The sequence below is a fragment of the Callorhinus ursinus genome, unplaced genomic scaffold (genome assembly GCF_003265705.2).
Source record: "Callorhinus ursinus isolate GAN/ISIS: 27379988/994484 unplaced genomic scaffold, GSC_fseal_2.0 scaffold36, whole genome shotgun sequence".
Lineage (NCBI taxonomy): Eukaryota > Metazoa > Chordata > Mammalia > Carnivora > Otariidae > Callorhinus > Callorhinus ursinus.
Genome location: NW_027397098.1, coordinates 6,152,218 through 6,171,573, shown reverse-complemented (window position 1 = coordinate 6,171,573; position 19,356 = coordinate 6,152,218).

Here is a 19,356-nt window from a genome sequence, read left to right as displayed (position 1 = left end):
AATAAATATGAGATGTAACCTGGATTTAATTAGAATAGCTCAAAGATGATTTCCTTATGAGAATAATCAAGAATACTGAATACAGACCCTTTGGGGGTTAGGAGAGTGTGGGAAGAAAATGTACTACCTTCTATTATGTGTGGCTTTTTTATATTGAAATGGGTCATCCTTACTGCTAATACTTCACGGTGGTTCCTTTCTTCATCTCTTCAATATAGAATTCAGTTTAAAATAAAACCCAATATTCCAGCTAAATATTTCAATTCCCACCAGAAGTATAATTCAATTAAGCTCCAAATATTTCTTTTAAAAATACAAAATAAAATCATTCTCTCTACATATGCCATTTCTGCTCCATTCCAAAAGGATAAAAAACTGCATTTGTGTAGTTTTGGTTCATCTATCACTTTGTACGTTTTTATGGATTTTTATGTGTAATCACATTTTCAGGGGGGATTTTTATGTGGTCTGCTCCATTTCTGCAGAGTTATTATCTTTGAGCTTTAAAATTATAAAAATTGATACACAATCTTTGGTTTCTCCCTCTTCGGGAAAGTGATAGGTAGCCATTCATCATTGACTGTGACAAGCGAAACTTGCTTTGTTTGCTGTAGTGAAAGATGACTCTTACTATTGTTTCTCTTCCCCCTTCTTACTAACGATGGCACTGGCGATCATAGTCGCTTTCATGGGTGTGTGCTGGAGTGGGAGGCTGGGGATAGGCACCTTCTTTCTAAGCTTCAGAAAGAATCTGCATTTTTCTTCCAACAGCTCAATAAAATATGTTATTTAAAGGGAATTTATAAAAGAACTTAGACTTCCCTCTGCCTGTCCACTCTCCGTACATCGTTTTCCCCTGTCTCTCTCTACCAATTTGTTCTTTACAAGATGACTGCTCTATCAGACATAAAATGCTGCCTTTTTCACTTAACTATGCAACGGCCACTCTCTCTACTTCGAGGGCAGATTTAATGGTGCATTTATATTCCATTCAGACTTGAACACTGCAAGAGAAAACCTACCCACAGGGATCATAAGTACTGGGGGTATTTGTGGGATCTGAGAGCTTTGCATATGGCACTGTATTTACCTGAGCCATTCCAGAGTGTTATCATTAAAACACAACCGTGCTTTACAGGTGTCAGCTGAGCATAGGTGAGATTTAGAATCATTTTTATGCCTCTTCCCTATGGTTTATGTCGAGGCTCATTTTAATCCCTGGGTTGGAGGAAAGGGCCCTATAAAAAAAAAGCCTCACATACATCAGAGTGTCTTAGAAGTGAACCAAATGTCAGTTTCCATTTGAATACCAACCAGAGAAATGCCTTCTTCTGTAATACGGTAGAAGAAATGCCAAGTGGTAGCGAAGCAGGATGATGCTTTGGAGGAAGCTGTCACAATGGGCCGGTCTGCTGAGATTTCATTTAACCCTACAGTTAAATGTGCTCAGAGACAGAGTCCCCAGCTTGGCCCAGAGAGACCCACCACTGACAAGAAAGTAGATGCACAATATGTCCCCTCTCTGACTCTCCTCTCACAGAGTGGGGACTCACTAAAAGGAGATGTGGCAAAAAGGGATGCATTTTATAAAGCCGACCAGTTTTTAAAGATTTCATTTATTTATTTAACAGAGAGAGAGAGAGAGAGAAAGAGCACAAGCAGGGAGAGAGGCAGTCAGAGGGAGAAGGAAGAAGCAGGCTTCCCACTAAGCAGGGAGCCTGATGCAGGGCTCGATCCCAGGACCCTGAGATCATGACCTGAGCCAAAGGCAGACGCTTAACTGACTCAGCCACCCAGGTGCCCCAAGCCAATCAGTTTTACTGCAGTTTGACCACTTTGATTTTCTGATGGCTGCAAGACAAACTCGTAAAATATGGACATGGCTCTTCACTGCCTCAGCTCTCCCTCCATGTGCCAGGTTTCCCTGCTCCATGGAACGTTCCTCCCCTTAAAGGACTGATTCTCCCAGGATTTCCTCTGCTTCCTTCCTCCTCCTAAAACTTGCTGCCGGGAAAGAATCATCATCATACATTCCTTCGTGTGAAGGTGAAATTTCAGAGAGAAATTCAGAGCTGCTTTTCTTAAAGCATAGCAGTGTTCAGTCAGTGTTGGTACCATGCACATATGTTTGCGTGTGTGGAGATCGATCCTCCCTTGAAATTCTTAAACTTGCATTCCCCCAGCTGAATGGCAGTTGGAAAATTTATTTACACTCTTTTCTATGAGCATCTTTACATGGCTTTTGGAAGAGTCCTAATCCACTTACGTCTAAAAACTCTCAGGTATGGCTCCATGTTGGTGAGCAACTGGTGTAGAACAATGAATAGGCCAAAAGGGCTTCAGTGATGTAGGCAGGCAGTGATTCAACTTTCCTTCATCCCAGCCTTCGAGGCAGTATGACTAAAAATTTTTTAATAGATTGGAGAATCTCTCAGCTACCTGGAATTTGGGAAAGGAGAGCTAGTAAGGCTGGGAGATAATGAGTGGAGTGGAAGGGTTGGATAGGAGGGAGCCAGTTCACTCCCATCCATAGTTGGATAAATTCTCCATCCATCCATCCGTCCATCCATCCATGCACCCATCCACCCACCCACCCATCTACCCATCCATCCATCTATCCATCCATCCATCCATCCATCCATCCATCCATCCATCCATCCATCCGTCCATCCACCCATCCACCCATCCATCCATCCATCCATCCATCCATCCATCCATCCATCCATCCATCTATCCATCCATCCATCCATTCTACTTTATGCCCATGAGTTCAACAGGCCAGGCACAGCCTCTAGCTTCCTCAGTTGACAGCATGTGTCTCTTTTAGTCATCCAACCAGAAAGGACCTGATTTTCTAGCAGCCTGAACCAGAATACGCCAATGAAGATGTGCCCTTCCAAGGTGGAAAATTCATAGACCGAAGGGGGATGGCTGAGAGTGGAAAGAGCAGCAATGGGTCACTGGGCCTCCCTGCCCTCACAAGAAACCCAGCAATCCAAACTGAAGATGGGTGGCCTGCCAGTAGTGATTTCCCAACGGTGCACAGAACGACTACTACCCCCACTCCGTCCAGTGTGAGGAGCCCAGAAGGTCTCCCTCCACAGACATACAGACACACATACACACACACACACACGAATACACAATGTGACTATATTGGGATCTTATATCCCTAAATTAGAGGGAAGAATATTGATAACAATGTCATTGTCCATCAGCATGGGCCCAAGCGCCGCCCCGTCCCCTGCTACATGGAAGGTTTGGGATATAAACCACGGACCTTTCTGTGAGTCTCTGAGCACCATGAGTTACTGTCCCGAAGGGAGGAAGACAGCGAACTCCCCCTGTGTGCGTGAACCAGCTCTGTGGAACACAACCTCGAGCCCGGCCTGCACATCTGTGCTACATCACTGTCCGTTCACCTTCGCAAGCCTGTGGTTCGGGCTTCTGTCCCCTCTCTGGGAAGGATGCTGCCTAAAGATCTTGTATACAAATGACCAGATGGGCAGGCCGAGACGAGCACCTCCCACAGTTGCACTAATGCCCTCAGCTTCGGCCCGAGCTCTCTCCAGCTGTGGCGTATGCTGACCAGACTCTCCCCATCGTGGGTGAGTGGAAGGTTTTCTGAGGAACAATACATACCTACTTGTGGCGGAGAGTGTTTGTTTCTAATTAGAATTGAGACCACGTAATTTTCTGTGATAGAAAACATGGCTTTCTTTCCCTCGTATGCACAGATGAGAGCAGCTGTACCTCTTACGGCCTTATCCCAGCACCTCCTTGTCTCTGTCATGCTGTGGGTGAGGGTCAGGGTCAAGGAAAATGAAGAGCCCTGGCCAGTTTGCCACTCAAGCCCCTCCCACTGCCCTGGAATGCATTGTCTGCAGAAACAAATGAAGTTTTGATCGTGTACTTTTCACATGCCTAATTCCCAGGGCACATCCTTTTTTAGTTTTGTAAGGATGCCCACGGGGCTGTTAATTCCTTGTCTCTTCGTTTACAGGGAAATAACTGGGATGATTGTACCCACAGGTAGTTATCCTTTAGGTAATCAAATGGTGACGGTTAACTCCAAGTCCGCACAACACTGTACTTCCTCACGATGGAAAGTAAACATTGTCACTCTTCTAACGCAGCTAACGTTTAAAGAAGAGGCCTGGAGAATCCACCACCATGCCCGCAGCAAGGATGGAAAACAACAGCGCTCCTCCTGTCTCTCTCCAGACACCTGCCCCTCAGCATGCCTCAAATGTATAGACAAAGCAGTGCCACACTCTGGCTTATAGTTTTAAATGCAACTTAGTTAAGCCCAAACTAGAAACGTCACTTTGGCTATGTGTTTCAAAAGAAAATTAGGGCGCCTGGGTGGCTCAGTCATTAAGCATCTGCCTTCGGCTCAGGTCATGATCCTGGGATTGAGTCCCGCATCGGGCTCCCTGCTTAGTGGGGAGTCTGCTCCCTCTGCCCCTCCTCCCCACTCCTGCGTGCGCACGCGCTCGCTCTTGCATAAATAAGTAAAATCTTAAAAAAATTAATAAACTAAAAGAAAAAGAAAATTAAATTGTTTAGAGCCAAATTGTTGCAAAACTCATTCTTGACGTCGTTTATATCCTAGATTCTCAGAATTGTAAATAAAATATGGTGTTGAACTTAACAGTACTTTCCCAGGAAGGCCTGTGTTGAAACCTTTCTGAATGGATAGATGGCAGTTCTACTTAAAAGCCTTTCTAGGAAAAGAGTCTACAGGGCAACCATCTAAATCCTTTGACACTGAGTTCAGGAATCTCTCATTCTACCTGATCTAAATTCTTCCCAATCAAATGTCATCCCATTAGCTCACGTCCATTTGGCCTTCTACGCAGAAATAAATGCTGCCTCTCTGTAACGCTTCTTCATAACTTGAAATCCTGTTCCTAAGCCTCCTCCTCACCCAGTCCAGTAACTCTGGTGTTTTCAGAGAGTCATACTGCCCCCACCCACCCACCGCCTCGACACACACACGCCTTTTGCAGACTCTCTTGTCTAGTCCAGCAGTAATGGCATCACAGAGCTGACCATCTTCCTAATTAGAAAACCTGACATCTAACCTCCTGAGAAATCTGACATGGGATGAACTCAAGCAGCTCAATTTTCATCTTTAAATCCATTTAGCAAATATTTATTCAGCCCGCTAAGTAGAAGAAAATGTGCTCAATCTAATGAGACTCAGGAAGGATGAGATAAGGTTCCTATCTTCAAGGGCCGTAAATCTTAAGTCTGTGAATAGCTAAATAAGAGAACATAGTGTGAGTCAGGGGGCAGCACAAGGAAAGGCCGTTCCTTACTCACTGAGGAAGGATTGGTTCCTACACGTTCTGTGGGGGCTCTCCGGGGTTGGGCTTTACCAGGGAGGATAAGCCTGGGATTTGGGTTTGGGAAGACTTTCTTCCATGCCTACTGTTAATGGGCATATGTTGTAGTCTGCCATCTTTTAACTTAACAAGTATCTGGAAAACCAAGTGCACTCACCTGTTAGGCCTGAATATTCCAAGCAGAAAGACAATAAGACAATAGGACAATAAACCTACTCTAGAAGTTCTCAGGCCTCATTTCTTAGTATGGTCTGATAAAGAAGGATCCCGAAAAGCTCATCTCCTTATCCAAAGCCTTTTAGGGAACTGTGTCTCTAACCAGAAGGGTTAGAGATTTGGGTTGTAGAGACGCTGGCTGTATTCTCTGCTGCAAAAATCTGTGGGGCCTGTGGATTGTAGAGGAAGGCCCAGTCTCTGAAGCATGAAGGGCAGGCTAGGGAGACCTGTAATATCTGATGTTACCCCTTTTCAAAGGAGCTGCAACCAGGCCAAAGCCAACAGAAGTGGAAATAAGTCCCTGTGTTCCATGACGGGACAAGGACACAATTGTTTTGGAAGACAAGGAAATTGACTCTCTCTGACCCCCAAACACGGATCTGAATAACACCTGCTGTCTAAAGGGCGAGAGCCAGGGAAGGACTGTGGGCAGAGCAGCATATCCTTGGGGCCTGAGAGAGTTGTGTGCCTGTCCAGGACGAAGAGAGGATTCTTGCACAATAACTGATTATAATCACAGTACTTCTGATGTTTTTCCTTATGCTCAGAAACAAATCATGTAGTAGGGGACTGATCGGTGCCTAAAAGTTTGTTGCTGCTGTTATTGTTTTTTCTTTTCAAGTGTGAAGAGTTTAAGGAAAATGAAAAACCTCACCAGTAAACCTGATAATGGGAACCTATTAAGAAGGTCATTTTTCCTACTACTTTTTGGTTTCAGTTTTCTTTTCTTTTTTTTCCGCAAACTTACTGAGGTGTAATTGACAAATAAAATTGTAAGGGAAAATGTATAAGGTGATGATATATGTATACACTGTGAAAGGATCCCCCATCTAGTTAATTATCCCATGTATCACTTCACATCGTTGCCTTTTTTTTTTTTTTTTTTTTTGGTGAGAACATTTAAATTCTACTCTTAACAAATTTCAGTTATACAATATGGTGTTATCGGCTACAATCACCATATTATACATTAGAATCTCAGACCTTACTCATACTGTAGCCGAAATGTTGTTGTTCCTTTTTGGGTGTTTTTTTTTTTTTTTTTTTTTTAGGAAAGGAATAAGAAGCGGAGGGGCAGAGGGGGGAGAGAGACTCTTAAGCATGCTCCACATCCAGCACAGAGCCCAAGGCGGGGCTTGATCTCACAACCCTGAGATCATGACCTGGGCCAAAATCAAGTGCCAGACACTTTAACCACTGAGCCACCCAGGCGCCCCAGGTAGCTGAAATTTTGTTCCCTTTTACCAACCTCCCTGCTTCACCCACCCACCAGCCTCTGGCAACCACTTTCCTCTTTTCTGTTCCTATGCATTCCACTTTTGTCTTAGAGTCTACATATAAGTGATACCATGCAGTATTTGTCTTTCTCTGGCTTATTTCACTTAGCATAATGCCCCCCAGATTCATCAGTGTTGTTGCAAATGGCAGGATTTCCTTCTTTCTGAAGGCTAAATAATATCCCATTATATATATATATATATATATATATATATATATATATATATATATATAATATTTTGCACAACTTCTTTATCCATCTGTCCGTGGTCACTTAGGCTTCTTTCAGTACCTTGGCTATTGTGAGTAAAGCTGCTATGAACACAGGTGTGCAGATACCTCCTTGAGAGAATGATTCGTTTTCTTTGAATATATACCCATAAGTGGGATTGCCAGATATCTGCTAGTTCTAGTTTCAATATATGTATTTTTGTAACTCTCTTGAGTAGCCTCCATACTGTTTCCCATAGTGGCTGCACCAGTTTACATTCCCACCAGCAGTGCACAAGGATTCCCTTTTCTGCACAACCGTGTTGATACTTGTCTTGTCCTTTTCATAATAGACATTCTGACAGGTGTGAGATGATATCTCATTGTGGGTTTGATTTGCATCTCCCTGATGATGAGTGATGTTGAGCACCCCTTTTCATATACCTGTTGGCCATTTGTATGTTGTGTTTTTTTTTTAAATGTCAATTTAGATCCTTTGCCCAATTTTTAATTGTGTTTTGCTTTTTTGCTATTGAGTTGTAGTGTTCCTTGTCTATTTTGGATATTAAACCCTTACTGGGTATGTGGTTTGCAAATATTTTCTTCCATTTGGTCAGTTACCTTTTCGTTCTGTTGAAGGTTTTCTTTGCTGGTCAGAAACTTTCAAGTTTAATGTCGTCCCCCTTGTTCATTTTTACTTGTGTTGCCTTTGTGGTTTTCATGGTCTTGATTTCATTTCATTTTTCTACCTCCCCCCCAAATAATTAGTTCACTAATTAATTTCTGAATTTATTTGTGTTTTCTCTTTCTAGAAATTCTGCTATTATCTTTTACGTCTTCCTGTTTTCTCATCTTTTTCTTACTCTCATAAATATGCTTATTTTTATTCATTGCTTAATAAATCTACCTACTTGTAAAATTTCACATGTTGTATTTTAACATTTTTAGTCCATATTAGTTAGTAAAGGTTTTAAAATTTTTCTAATAGTTTGTAAATTTTCATTATGAAATTCCAGGCTTATTGCACTGTGGTTGGTCAGAATCTACAGCATTCATAATTCCTTCTTTTTGGGGGGATTAAAAAAATCTTTTGATAGCCTATGATTGGATCCAGGGTTTTGTAACAATTCCCTGATAGCTGCCATATAAAATTAAATATGTATTTATTCAATTTACCCATTTTACGATATTCCAATCTTTTATCTCCTTGCCTTTTTAAAAAAATTTCTTCATCTGTCAAAGACTGAGCGAGTTGAATTCTCACAGAATTTTGGTTTTGTCCATTTCTTTATTCCTAAATTTTTGATTTATTGACATGCTACCAGAATTGTCACCTACATGTTGGATAATTTCCTGAAGGATTTTAACTTTTAATAATGAAAATGATACTCTTTCTCATTTAATGTTTCTTGTCTTTAGTTCAAATTTACTTTCAATTATTATTACTACCACCTCTGCTCTCTTTTTATGTGTGGCTGCCTGGTAAATATTAGCTTTTATATATTTTTCCCCTTAACATTTATCTGTCCTCTTGCTTCCCTTTACGACAAGTTTATAGTTGGATTTTTGAAACCAATTCTTTGAGTCTTCATTTTTAAAGGGGATTTTAAACCTTGTTCACACATTGATTTTCTGTCTCGGCCAAAACGTGTGGACCAAATTCTGTCATTTTATACATTTCATGTTTACGTGCCTGTTTGCCTAATTTTGTCTTTTTTGCTTTTATTCTTTCCAGTGATGAGGAAGGTACATTTCTGGAAGGTAGAAAAGCTTTATTCACTCTAATGACACAAGTGAAGAATCATTATTTTCATTCCTCCTTCCTGTATGGTGAGAAATTAGCCTCCTGGCTAATCCTTGTGTGGGAGAGAAATCCAGACCCTGGTCATTACTGCTTCATAACTTTTATCACTAAATTGTTAATTGTCACAGAGAGACTTTCTTTCAGAAATTATTTTTAACATTCGTGTTTGGTTTTGCGACTTTATTTACAGCTGTGATTTGAATGTAATCCTATGGGTTTAGCTTCTCTGATTACTTACCACAGTCCTTTCACACCTTGACATTCCCAGGCTTCAGGTTTTGCCTTTGATTCATCTTGCTTCTAACTGGAATAGATTTGCATAAATCTTTAGAACTAGTACATGGATGATATATTTTCGGAGACCTTGCATATCTAAGCAAGACTTACTGTTGCCTTAAAATCTGAAAGCCATCTGGCTGTGTACAGAATTCTTGAGAAACCAACTATTTCCTTCAGAAAAAAGTTTGACTTCATTTTTTACTGGAGTTTACAAGTTGAGAAAGAAAATTTTATTTTCTGCTTTTATTAAATGTAAAATATTTCAAATCTATGCCACTGTCCAGAGATTAGACAAAGGGAAACCCATCATCCAGACATAACATAATGAAGTGGTTTTTTTTTTCACCCATACCTCAGATCTCTTTCCTGTTTTACAGAAATAAAATGTTAAGAGTTAGTGATAGTCCCAGTCTCATGTTTGATGAGAATATTTTGCTTCAGTCTTCACATTTTAAAAAGCTTGGTATGTGTGTAGTTATGTGTCTCTTTACACTTAATATTCTTTTCTGGGACACAGATAAATCTTTTCTGGTTGGTTTTTCTTAGTTCAAGAAAGTGTTTACTGAACTTTCTTTTTTCCTATTTTAAGATCCCACTAATTGTGCATCACTGATTTGGTTATAGTTGTATATGTACATGTGTCCGTGGGTGTTTATATACGTGTGTGTATATGTACATCAACAGGAAGATAGCTTCCTGCTTTCACAACTGTTAAAAGGTCTAGATGGGAGAGGGGACTCTTCTAGCATTGTAGAGATGCAGTATTTCATAGCGGTTTTGCTTTGTTTTGTCTTTCTTTCTGATTTCTTGGGACTAGTGGATTTGTTAGGTATAGGATTATCAATTTGATCAATTTGATCGTTTTTACTTGTTGTTGTTCTCCTATAAATTATCTGTAACTTCTCCTCAGCAACAGTGTGCTTCTCTACACATTGTCCATTCTGTGTTGTCATTGCCTTAAATGCACATTTTCATTTACTTAGGTATTCGTGTTTACTTTCTTTGATGAATTTCTTCTCTGTCAGTTGCCTTGTCACACCTTGGCCAGATCCGTGCCCATTCTAATTTTGTAATCTCTTATTTTATAAAATCCGTGCTTCCTTGACATTTGAAGAGAACATGGCATTCCCTTACCTTGTCAAGGGCATTATGTATATTAATTTAATCTTCACACCACGTGGTGTGTTATTATCCTCTTCATTTCACAGATGAGGAATGGGAGTCCCAATAGGCTAAATAACCAATAGATGGCCAACTTAAGATTTTAGGCCAGAAATTTGGCTTCCAAACCTCCCCTCCGCCACACTCTTAATGACAAAATGATACTGTTGGTGTCCTCCTTTGTAAGCTATACTTCCAGTGCATCTACCGGATAGTGGATCATTTCTTTTATGCCAGCACTTCTTCTCATAGACCCCCACATCAAAAATCTGTTGTTCTTTTAACTGATTCTTTAACAAAGAAAGATTTCCTGCACCCAGTGTCTAGGGGAGATTCATCTCCTCTGCCAGTCTACCTGGTGCTTCTAGAACCCCTTTTTCTTGATCTGAGGCTTGAGAGCAAGTGGTCGGGTGCATGCCCCACTACATTTCTGCTGCCCAGCTATCCAGGATCCAGTACGACTCTACCACGTTGAGTTTCCGAAGTCTAGGCATGGCTGGATAGTACTCCTTCTTCAATATGATCCACCTCTTTGGCAGTTGGGGCAATTTCTGCCAAAGATCAATGACATTTTCAATAGGTAGCTTTCTTTGGTAGTGCTACTGCACATTTGTATCTTTTAATGTATTTTGAAGGACACGGCAGGAGACCGTAGGGAGGGAACCTGGCATAGCTAGCAGGTCACCATCATAATTCTGAAGAATGCAATTACTGTTCCCATATCTATTTATTTGGCTGGATTTTCCATTTCTTCCAGAGTGGTCATCAGCATCACTTAGACTGCTATGGGCTGGCATCTTACTACTCACTTTTAGCGTTGTCTCTTAAAATAAAGCCATTAGCAAGAAAAGGGAAGTTGAAACAGTGAGGAAGGAAAGCGAGGAAAGAAGAAAAAAAAGTCGCGGACTCCCTGGAACGGCCCCAGGACTGCTTACACTGCCGTGGACGAGCGGGTTGAAATGTGGTTTCCCTTGGAGTTTCTGACATTCGTCTCTACTCTCATTACTTGACCACAAAGGGAAAGTGCTCTGTTGTCACTAAATTACTTGCCTGAACAGGGAAGGAAGTTTATATTGGTTTAATCCTCGTTCACAGCTATGAAAATGGGCCCTCTTTTACCTTATGAAATTCAATTCATTATTGGAAAATCCCACTGCTAACATGAACAAATTGAATTATTCCATTGGGTTTTATTGCTCTAAAAAGCAATTCCTTCATCGATGAGAGAAACACAGTAATGTACTAAGAGAGGAAAAATAATATACTTAATGACAAGGATATGCCCCATGTGAATTTCCTCCCCAAAGGTTTTCCTGAGATTTGGGCCCTTGATAAATAAATATGAAATGCCTTTTATTATTCTCTTACTGTGTTATTATGCTGTTATTCCAAAATTTAAAACATTAAATACTCACCATCATGTGGTGGACAACACTAAGCTTTGGGCTGCTTGCTTGCCCCCTCAGTGCAACCTCGGGCTAAGTATGCTCTGATATTTTTAACATTTTTTGCCTAGTTTCTAAGCTCTGCACGTTGGAGGATGACAAAAGTGCTGTTGTCACTCTGCCTATCTCTTGAAATGTTAGCCCCACGCTTTTTAATTAAGATAAGATAGCACTGGGAGCAAAAAAAATAGTTTACTTTCCTTCTTATTATATTTTAGCAGACCATCATAAGATACCCACCAATACTCTGTCAATTTTGCTAACTTAGTAACAGACACAGTCACCCTTTCCGGGGGTGGCATGCATATCTATGCCACTTTTTAAGAGCAATGTCTTTGGCAAGCTTTGCAAATTTAAATACCGACTGGGGGAGCAAATGTGTGTGTGTGTGTGTGTGTGTGTGTGTGTGTACAGACAAACATATATGTGTAAACAAAACTGCAGAACAGGAAATGAGACTGTATGTTAACTGAGCTTCACTGTGTTTATTTCCAGCTTTAAAATTCCCCATAGAAATTGGGCATTTAAGAAATAAAATTTAAGAAGTACAGCATTTTTCATATTCCAAAATGTTATTTCCTGCATCATAGGGAAAAAAGATGTTTTAGTCACATGATCACGTTGAGCTTCCCGAGCATCTCTGGGAGGGTTCTTGTTTGGAATGCACCTTCCGTACATAAACCGGCATTCTTTGGTCTTTCCTGTACGCCGCTATTTCTCATTGTGGCCACTGCTGCTGAGAGTAGCGTCTTTAGCTGCAACCGGAGTGAGCTGTGTGCTCCTCAGGTTGTATCCGTGAGAGAGCCCCTGGTGGGTGTGTGCACGGGCCCCACCACCGCATGCTGCCTCCACTGTGGTGCCGTCGCTCTGAGATGACACTGGGCCTGGATGTGTCCAGGGGACGCTCGTCTCCAGGGAGAATGGGAGCCTGGAGGAGAAGGACGGGTTAAACCAGAACAAACTGCTGACATTTGACCGTTTCTACCTACAAAAATGACCATTTCATGTGGTTAACCTAACACATCCCTGTCCTGCAGCTGGGGATTAAAAGTTAGAAAAACGAAGGAGAATGGGAAACAAGCCATAAGAGACTCATAAGGGTAGAGGACAGAGAGGGTTGATGGAAGGAGGTGGGGGGGGATGGGCTAGATGGGAGACGGGGAGTAAGGAGGGCACTTGTCAGAAGCACTACGTGTTGTATGTAAGTGATGAACCACCGAATTCTACTCCAGAAACCAATATTGCACTGTATGTTAGTTACCCAAAATTTAAATAAATAAATAGATAAGATAAATAATTCTTTAAAAAGAAATGTTGGTCGCTCTCACGGTGATTTCCCTCCTCTTTCCTCTTTGCCTCCTCGGCTCTTCATCAGAAGCTTTTTGGCAGTATGATTTAGGAATTAGCGAGGAACCCCAAGGAGTCCCAAGGAACTTCTCCTTTTTCTGCGCGTTCTATTTGGAAACAAAACCAACAAAACATGCATTGAATAAACAGGCAGCGCTGAGTCGACAGTCATCTCAAAGGTCATCTTCCAGTTTTGCAACTCTCCCTACTAGTGACTCCATGAAGAATAACCATAACTTAATTGGATTTCCCCGAGAGCAGAAGCTGCATATTATCCAGCGGCTGGCCTTGGGAGGGTTGGACCTGTGCATGCCCATGGCTGGCAAGAGAGATCTTGGTGACGCAGGAGGTGACCGATGCTTCTCATCTCCATTCTGAACTGAACTGCTGTCCCTTGCTAACCCGGCAGTACTTGGAAAGATCGAAGGTTGGGATCTCAGTTCACACAAATCTGAACAACAGTATGCTCTCAGCAGTCCCTAATTTTTAATTTCATTCTGTTCAAAGTGAAGTCTACATTCTTTACTATGACTTTTTGGTAAAGATTTTATTTATTCATTTGAGACACAGATACAAAGAGAGAGCTTGAGCAGCGGGGGAGGCCGAGGGAGAGGGAGAAGCAGCCTCCCCACTGAGCCAGGAGCCCGATGCGGGGCTCGAGCCCAGGACCCTGGGATCACGACCTGAGCCAAAGGCAGACGCTTAACCGACTGAGCCACCCAGGCACCCCTTTACTCTGACTTTTAAGACTAAGAACAGAATTCATCTTCTCCTTTCTTATATGTTTCATCTGTTGCACTCTTTTGCCTACTGCCACTCTCGACACACACACACACACACACACACACACACACACACACAGTGTTTTAACCATCTCAAGACCCAATGTCATTTCTAAAACGTACCTTGTACTTAAATGACCACAACTGCCTACTCATAATGTTCTCCTGAACTTGAGAAAAATCTATAAAAATGAGGGCCTAGATGAAGTTTTCTCCTCTTTGTGAAAGCCTTCCCAATGAAAACCAGCCTTCCATGTCTTTGCACTTATAAGGGTACCACTGTGTATTTCTTTGGACCCCTTAGTCCTTTATGTATCCAGGGCTTATCTGTGTAAATGCATCTGTCTATAGTTTATTAATTGTCACATTTTCCGCCTTTGGGGCAGTGTCTGGCACATGGTTAGTGCTGAGTGACTGATTTTTGACATTAAATAATAGGTCTTTACAGATGGAGCTTCTGGGTGGCTCAGTCGGCTAAGCATCTGCCTTCAGCTCAGGTCATGATCTCAGGGTCCTGGGATGGAGCCCCTCTGTGCTCTCTCTCTCTCTCTGTCTCTGTCTCTCTCACTCTCACTCACTTGCTGTCTCTCAAATAAATAAAATCTTTAAAAAAAATAGGTCCTTACAGATATGTGTATCTGTGTCACACAAAGGTATATGTTAAAGGAAAAATTCTTTCTAGGTGTGCTAAAAAAAGGAACTCAAAACAAAGCTGTCAATGATAGATGGTTGTTGTTTAATATTATGTAAGAAATATCAGAAGTACGGTTGTCTGAATCTAGAACCTAGGCTTTGGATTGGCAAGAAATAAGCAGAAGACAGGAATTTTATGGTGATGAGCTGCATCATGAACCTCAATGAACTTTCTAAAATTTACAAAAACAGTTACATATAAGAAGAAAACTAAGTCAAAAAACAATGTTGTTAAATCATAAAAATGGCTCCGTAAGCCCCTGGCAGGCAAAAGAAATCTCTTTCCTATTATTGCTGATAAATGTACGGGCCTAAGTAACACAGAGGTATTCCCTTACAGTTTTGGAGGTCAGAATTCCTTCTGGAGGCTCTAGGGGAGAATTGCCCTGTTGCCTCTTCCAGTGTCTAGGGGCCACCTGCACCCTTAACTTGTGGCCCCTCCTCCATCTTCAAAGCCAAGGATGCTGCACCTGCAACCCTCCTCCTCTCTCACCTCGGCTTCCGCCTTCACCTCTCCTTCTCTGACTCTGAATTTCCTGCTCCTTCTGTCCTTTATAAGGACACTTGTGATGACACTGGGCCCATCTAGATAATCCAGGGTTTTCTCCCACCTCAAAATCCTTAACTTAATCAGATCTGCAAAGTCCCTTCTGCCATGTAGAGTGACATTCACAGGGTCCAGAGATCAGGACATGGGTATCTTTGGAGCGTCATTATTCTGCCCACCATATCTCATGGGACCAGAAGGGACTCCGTCTTCTCAGCTATTCCAGTGGTCTAGACAGAGGGTCTTTTATATTCTTGAATCAGTGTTCCGTCCAGGATTATTTTCCTTCCTTCCCCTCTTCCTATAGGTAATTAGTGAGTCCCTGCTGAGTGTCAGGCACTGGTTTCAGCCTGGGTGAGCGGTACCAACAGAAGACTCTTGACCACCCATCTCCGTTTTGACTGTTCCTTCGAGACAAAGCTATTGGGATTCCGCTGTCACTCAACTTGGTATTCCTTAGATGAGCCTTCCATAAACAAGTTTGAGCATCAATATGTTAGCACCCTCATTGAACCTTTCAAAATCCAGAAAGCTGGCTACGTTCTGACAGAGGAGCTGCCCTCCTGATACTTAGACTTCCGGAGAGATGAGACTGTTTCGAAGAGATATGCAGGGAATGGTCTGACAACTGGAAGGAACAAGTCTGGAACATTTCTGTGCATTAAAAAAGTAAATGAGTAACATGTTGACATTATTTATAAGCTGTTTGCAGCATGCCAAGCGAGGAGCTGTCACGGGAGTTGCATTTCTAGACAGGGAGGGGTTGGGGGTGGGGTGGGTGGGTACAGATTTTTGTCTGGGTGTCACAACTTCCTGAATTTGTGGCTTAGAACAGGTGCCTTGGCAGCCTCTCTTAAGCCTTAAACTCCCTGTCGCCAGGTCTAAAATAACTGGGGACTGGCAGAAGCCTAGAGCTATTCCTTCCCAGATTTGTAGCATTGTTATTTTTTTTTTTTCTAAACTCCACTTGTGGAATATTTAATGCCAATCCAACTTGCAAAGCCATCTGATATGAGCACATCATCCCGTAAGCATTTCTGACAGTGAGTGTCACTATGCATCTTTTTTATCACCCTTCGTTTTGCAAGGTATCACAGATAGCAAACGAAGTTAAGCTGTGATTAATAGGTCTCTCTCACCATTGACTTCACTGGGCTCCAGCCTACTAAGAAAAATGTGGCTGCTGATAAATCTCATGTGATAAGAGCTGCGTTATGTAAGCAGTTTGGGCAGGCTGTTCGGTGCATATTATTATGACAGTGCGGTAGTTTGCAAAGTTCAATTGAATCGACGAGGCCTCTTGTTCCATTGATTTTTCTGGGCTTCTGTGGCATGAGAATAACAAGTACTTTGAATACAGAAACCCATGTGCACATAATAGAGATGAGGCCCCGTGGCTGCTGGTATGTATTTTTTCGAGCCACTTCCAGACTATCGTACGCACTTTGAAAAGGAGTATTTTTTACAGGTGTCCTTTTATTTTACATTTGGCAATTAATATATCATAGCTCCAGGTAGAACAAGAAGTTGAAAAATTAAAAATTGTCTCGGAAGATCCTTGGAGCAAAGTCGGAAGCACAGTGACGCTCCAGCTGGCACGCGGGGGGCTGTTGGGCATGTCAAGTTGTGTATGTGCGTAAGATTAATGGATGAAATGACACATTATTTGGGTTACTAAATTTCTAAATGACAAGAGATTTAAATGGTAGGGAAAAAAAAAAAAACTCGGGTTTGATGGGAGCATGGAGAACATTCCTTTAAGGCATGACTTGCTTACTGGAAACATTCCAAAGGAAATTTAATTGTGCACACAGGGTATTAAGGGGCAGGGAGGAGGCTTTCCTGTGAATTGAAGTCTGTTGAGAGAAACATTGGGGGAGCAGCTTTATGTCAAAGCATCACTTTTAAGCACAGCTAAAAATGATCACTTGGTTACAGAGCAGCATGCGATTGTAAGGAGCCGTTAGATACTCGAATCCTGGCGTTGATGAATGTAACACTTGGAGGGCGGGGTCTTCTACCTTAAGGACCTCCTCCAGCAGCTCTCACGTGTGTCCCATGAACGCATGACTTGAGCCTCACTGACAAGCCCGCATTCCCCAAATGTGAATGAATTTTTTCATGCCTCTCCACCTTTGCTTGAGCTATTCCCTGTGCCTGAAACACTTTTCTTCTGGTGAAATCCTACCCCTCCTTTAAGGTCCAGAACAGTCATTGCCATCTCTCACGAAAGCTAGTGAGTATCTCTTCTCTGAAATCCACTAACACGTTGTACTTCCTTCTTTTATGACCAGTCCATTGCTGTTGATCTCCAACATGGTCTGCCCCCACCCCACAATAGATCGTGAGCTTCTTGGGGCACTGAGCCCCCAGTGACTTTCACCTCTGTATTCCTGCCTTGGCCAAGCAGATCATAGACTGTCCATGAGTGCTTACTCAGTGATTGAATGACTCTGTGCTCAGAGAGAAAAAACACCAGCCAGTCCAAGGGACAGCCTATCACCCTCTTTTGTATTTCTTACCTGGTCCAAGCATGTAAAACTTTTAATGTAAAATCTTCTCTGATGAAGAAGGCAGAAAAGGGTTGTAGAATTTAAAATCCTCTAATATAAAATGTTCATGTGGACAGATCCAACAGAGAAGAAAGTAAGCCTAGGGGATTTTCACTCTGAAATCCATGGATTTACTTTCTTGTTGTTTTCACCTCTTTCCAGTAATTCCATGTGATAGAAGCGTTTTGCAGGGGTTAATCTACACGTAATGAAGTTTCAAAGAAATCATATACTGTACTCACGGGGCCCTGGGGTTTTACTTTTTTAGGCAGCATGGTACAAAGCAGTGATAAATAAACTGATGTTTATCGCTGTAGGTAATACTTTTTTTTTTTTTTTGCCATCCCCAAAGCAAGTGCGTATTATTGTGAGTAGTTTCTTCATTAAGATCAGAGGTTTCGCACAAAGGCGGGCAGAACTCGAGAACCAGAGACATGCAAGATCTAGGTGACAACTTTTATTTCAAAAGACCTCCTGTGGTCTCTGGCCCATGTCAGTCTGACCTTTGCTTTCTCATAAAAGTAATGGGCAATGTCCAGATCTAGCCCGCATTTGAGCACTGATCTGAAGAACCTAGTTCTGCCACATCCAACCATGTATCTGCTGTCCAAGAAAGCACAGAGTGCCCTCCCCTCTGGATCTGCAGCTGAACGGTCTAACACTAGAGAGTTCCCCAGAGTCATGTGACTCAAACCATGGTTTGGATTCTGAGAAAAGTCAATAGCCCATCTGGACTCCCCAGTAATTCCTTGTTAAGTGCCTTGTAGAGTCCCTTCTGGTGCACGATAAATTTGGGGAAGTTACAGTAGGAGAGTCCTAAACAATGGTCAGTCACATTTTAACTTAATCTTCTAGCCTAAAAGCAGAAATATGCAGCTTCCTGAGATGTAAAGAATGGGGTTGGGGCTCCTGGATGGCTCAGCCAGTTAAGCATCTATTTCAGCTCAGGTCGTGATCTCAAAGATCGAGCCCCACGTGTAGCTCCGAACTCAGTGCGGAGCCTGGTTGACATTCTCTCCCTCTCCCTCTGCCCCTCCACTCTCTCTCTCTCTCTCTCTCACCCTCACTCTAGAACAAAATAAATTCAAAGCATCTTTAAAAAAAAAAAAAAGAATGGAATCCAAGGGGTGAAGAGGGGCTTTTTTTTTTTCCCAAATCCCAACAAACAGAATTTTCATGACTTATGAGTGTAGTTAATTCTCATGATTGTCTTCTCTTCTATTTCAAAATGAGAGTAAAGTTAATTGCCCAAGAGAATGAGGTAATGACATACCCAGATGGAAGAGCATGCAGTCAACTGTTCTCCAAACTTCTGGAGATCAGTGGTATTTCCATAGATCATTATCTCGACATCTGGAGTGCACAGGGCTGAATTGTCCATACCACGCAGAGTGAGGGATGGAGGAAGGACCACACATTGGGAGTCTGAGGACACAGAAGCGCCCATCCCTTTGCCACTCTCCAGCTGCGTGATACTAGGCCAACTTATCAGACTGGCTGAGCTCCACAGCATGTCATGGAAAAACCGCTTTGGAAACTAAAAAGCATAATACAGCATTCAGTGGTTCATTATTACAACGAAGCCTTGAAAATACTGCTTTATAATTTTCCTGATTTTTCAATCTAGTCTGATTAACATGAATGTGATTTCGTTTACTGTTTGTCCATTTGTTGAAAGTACTGAAAGCATT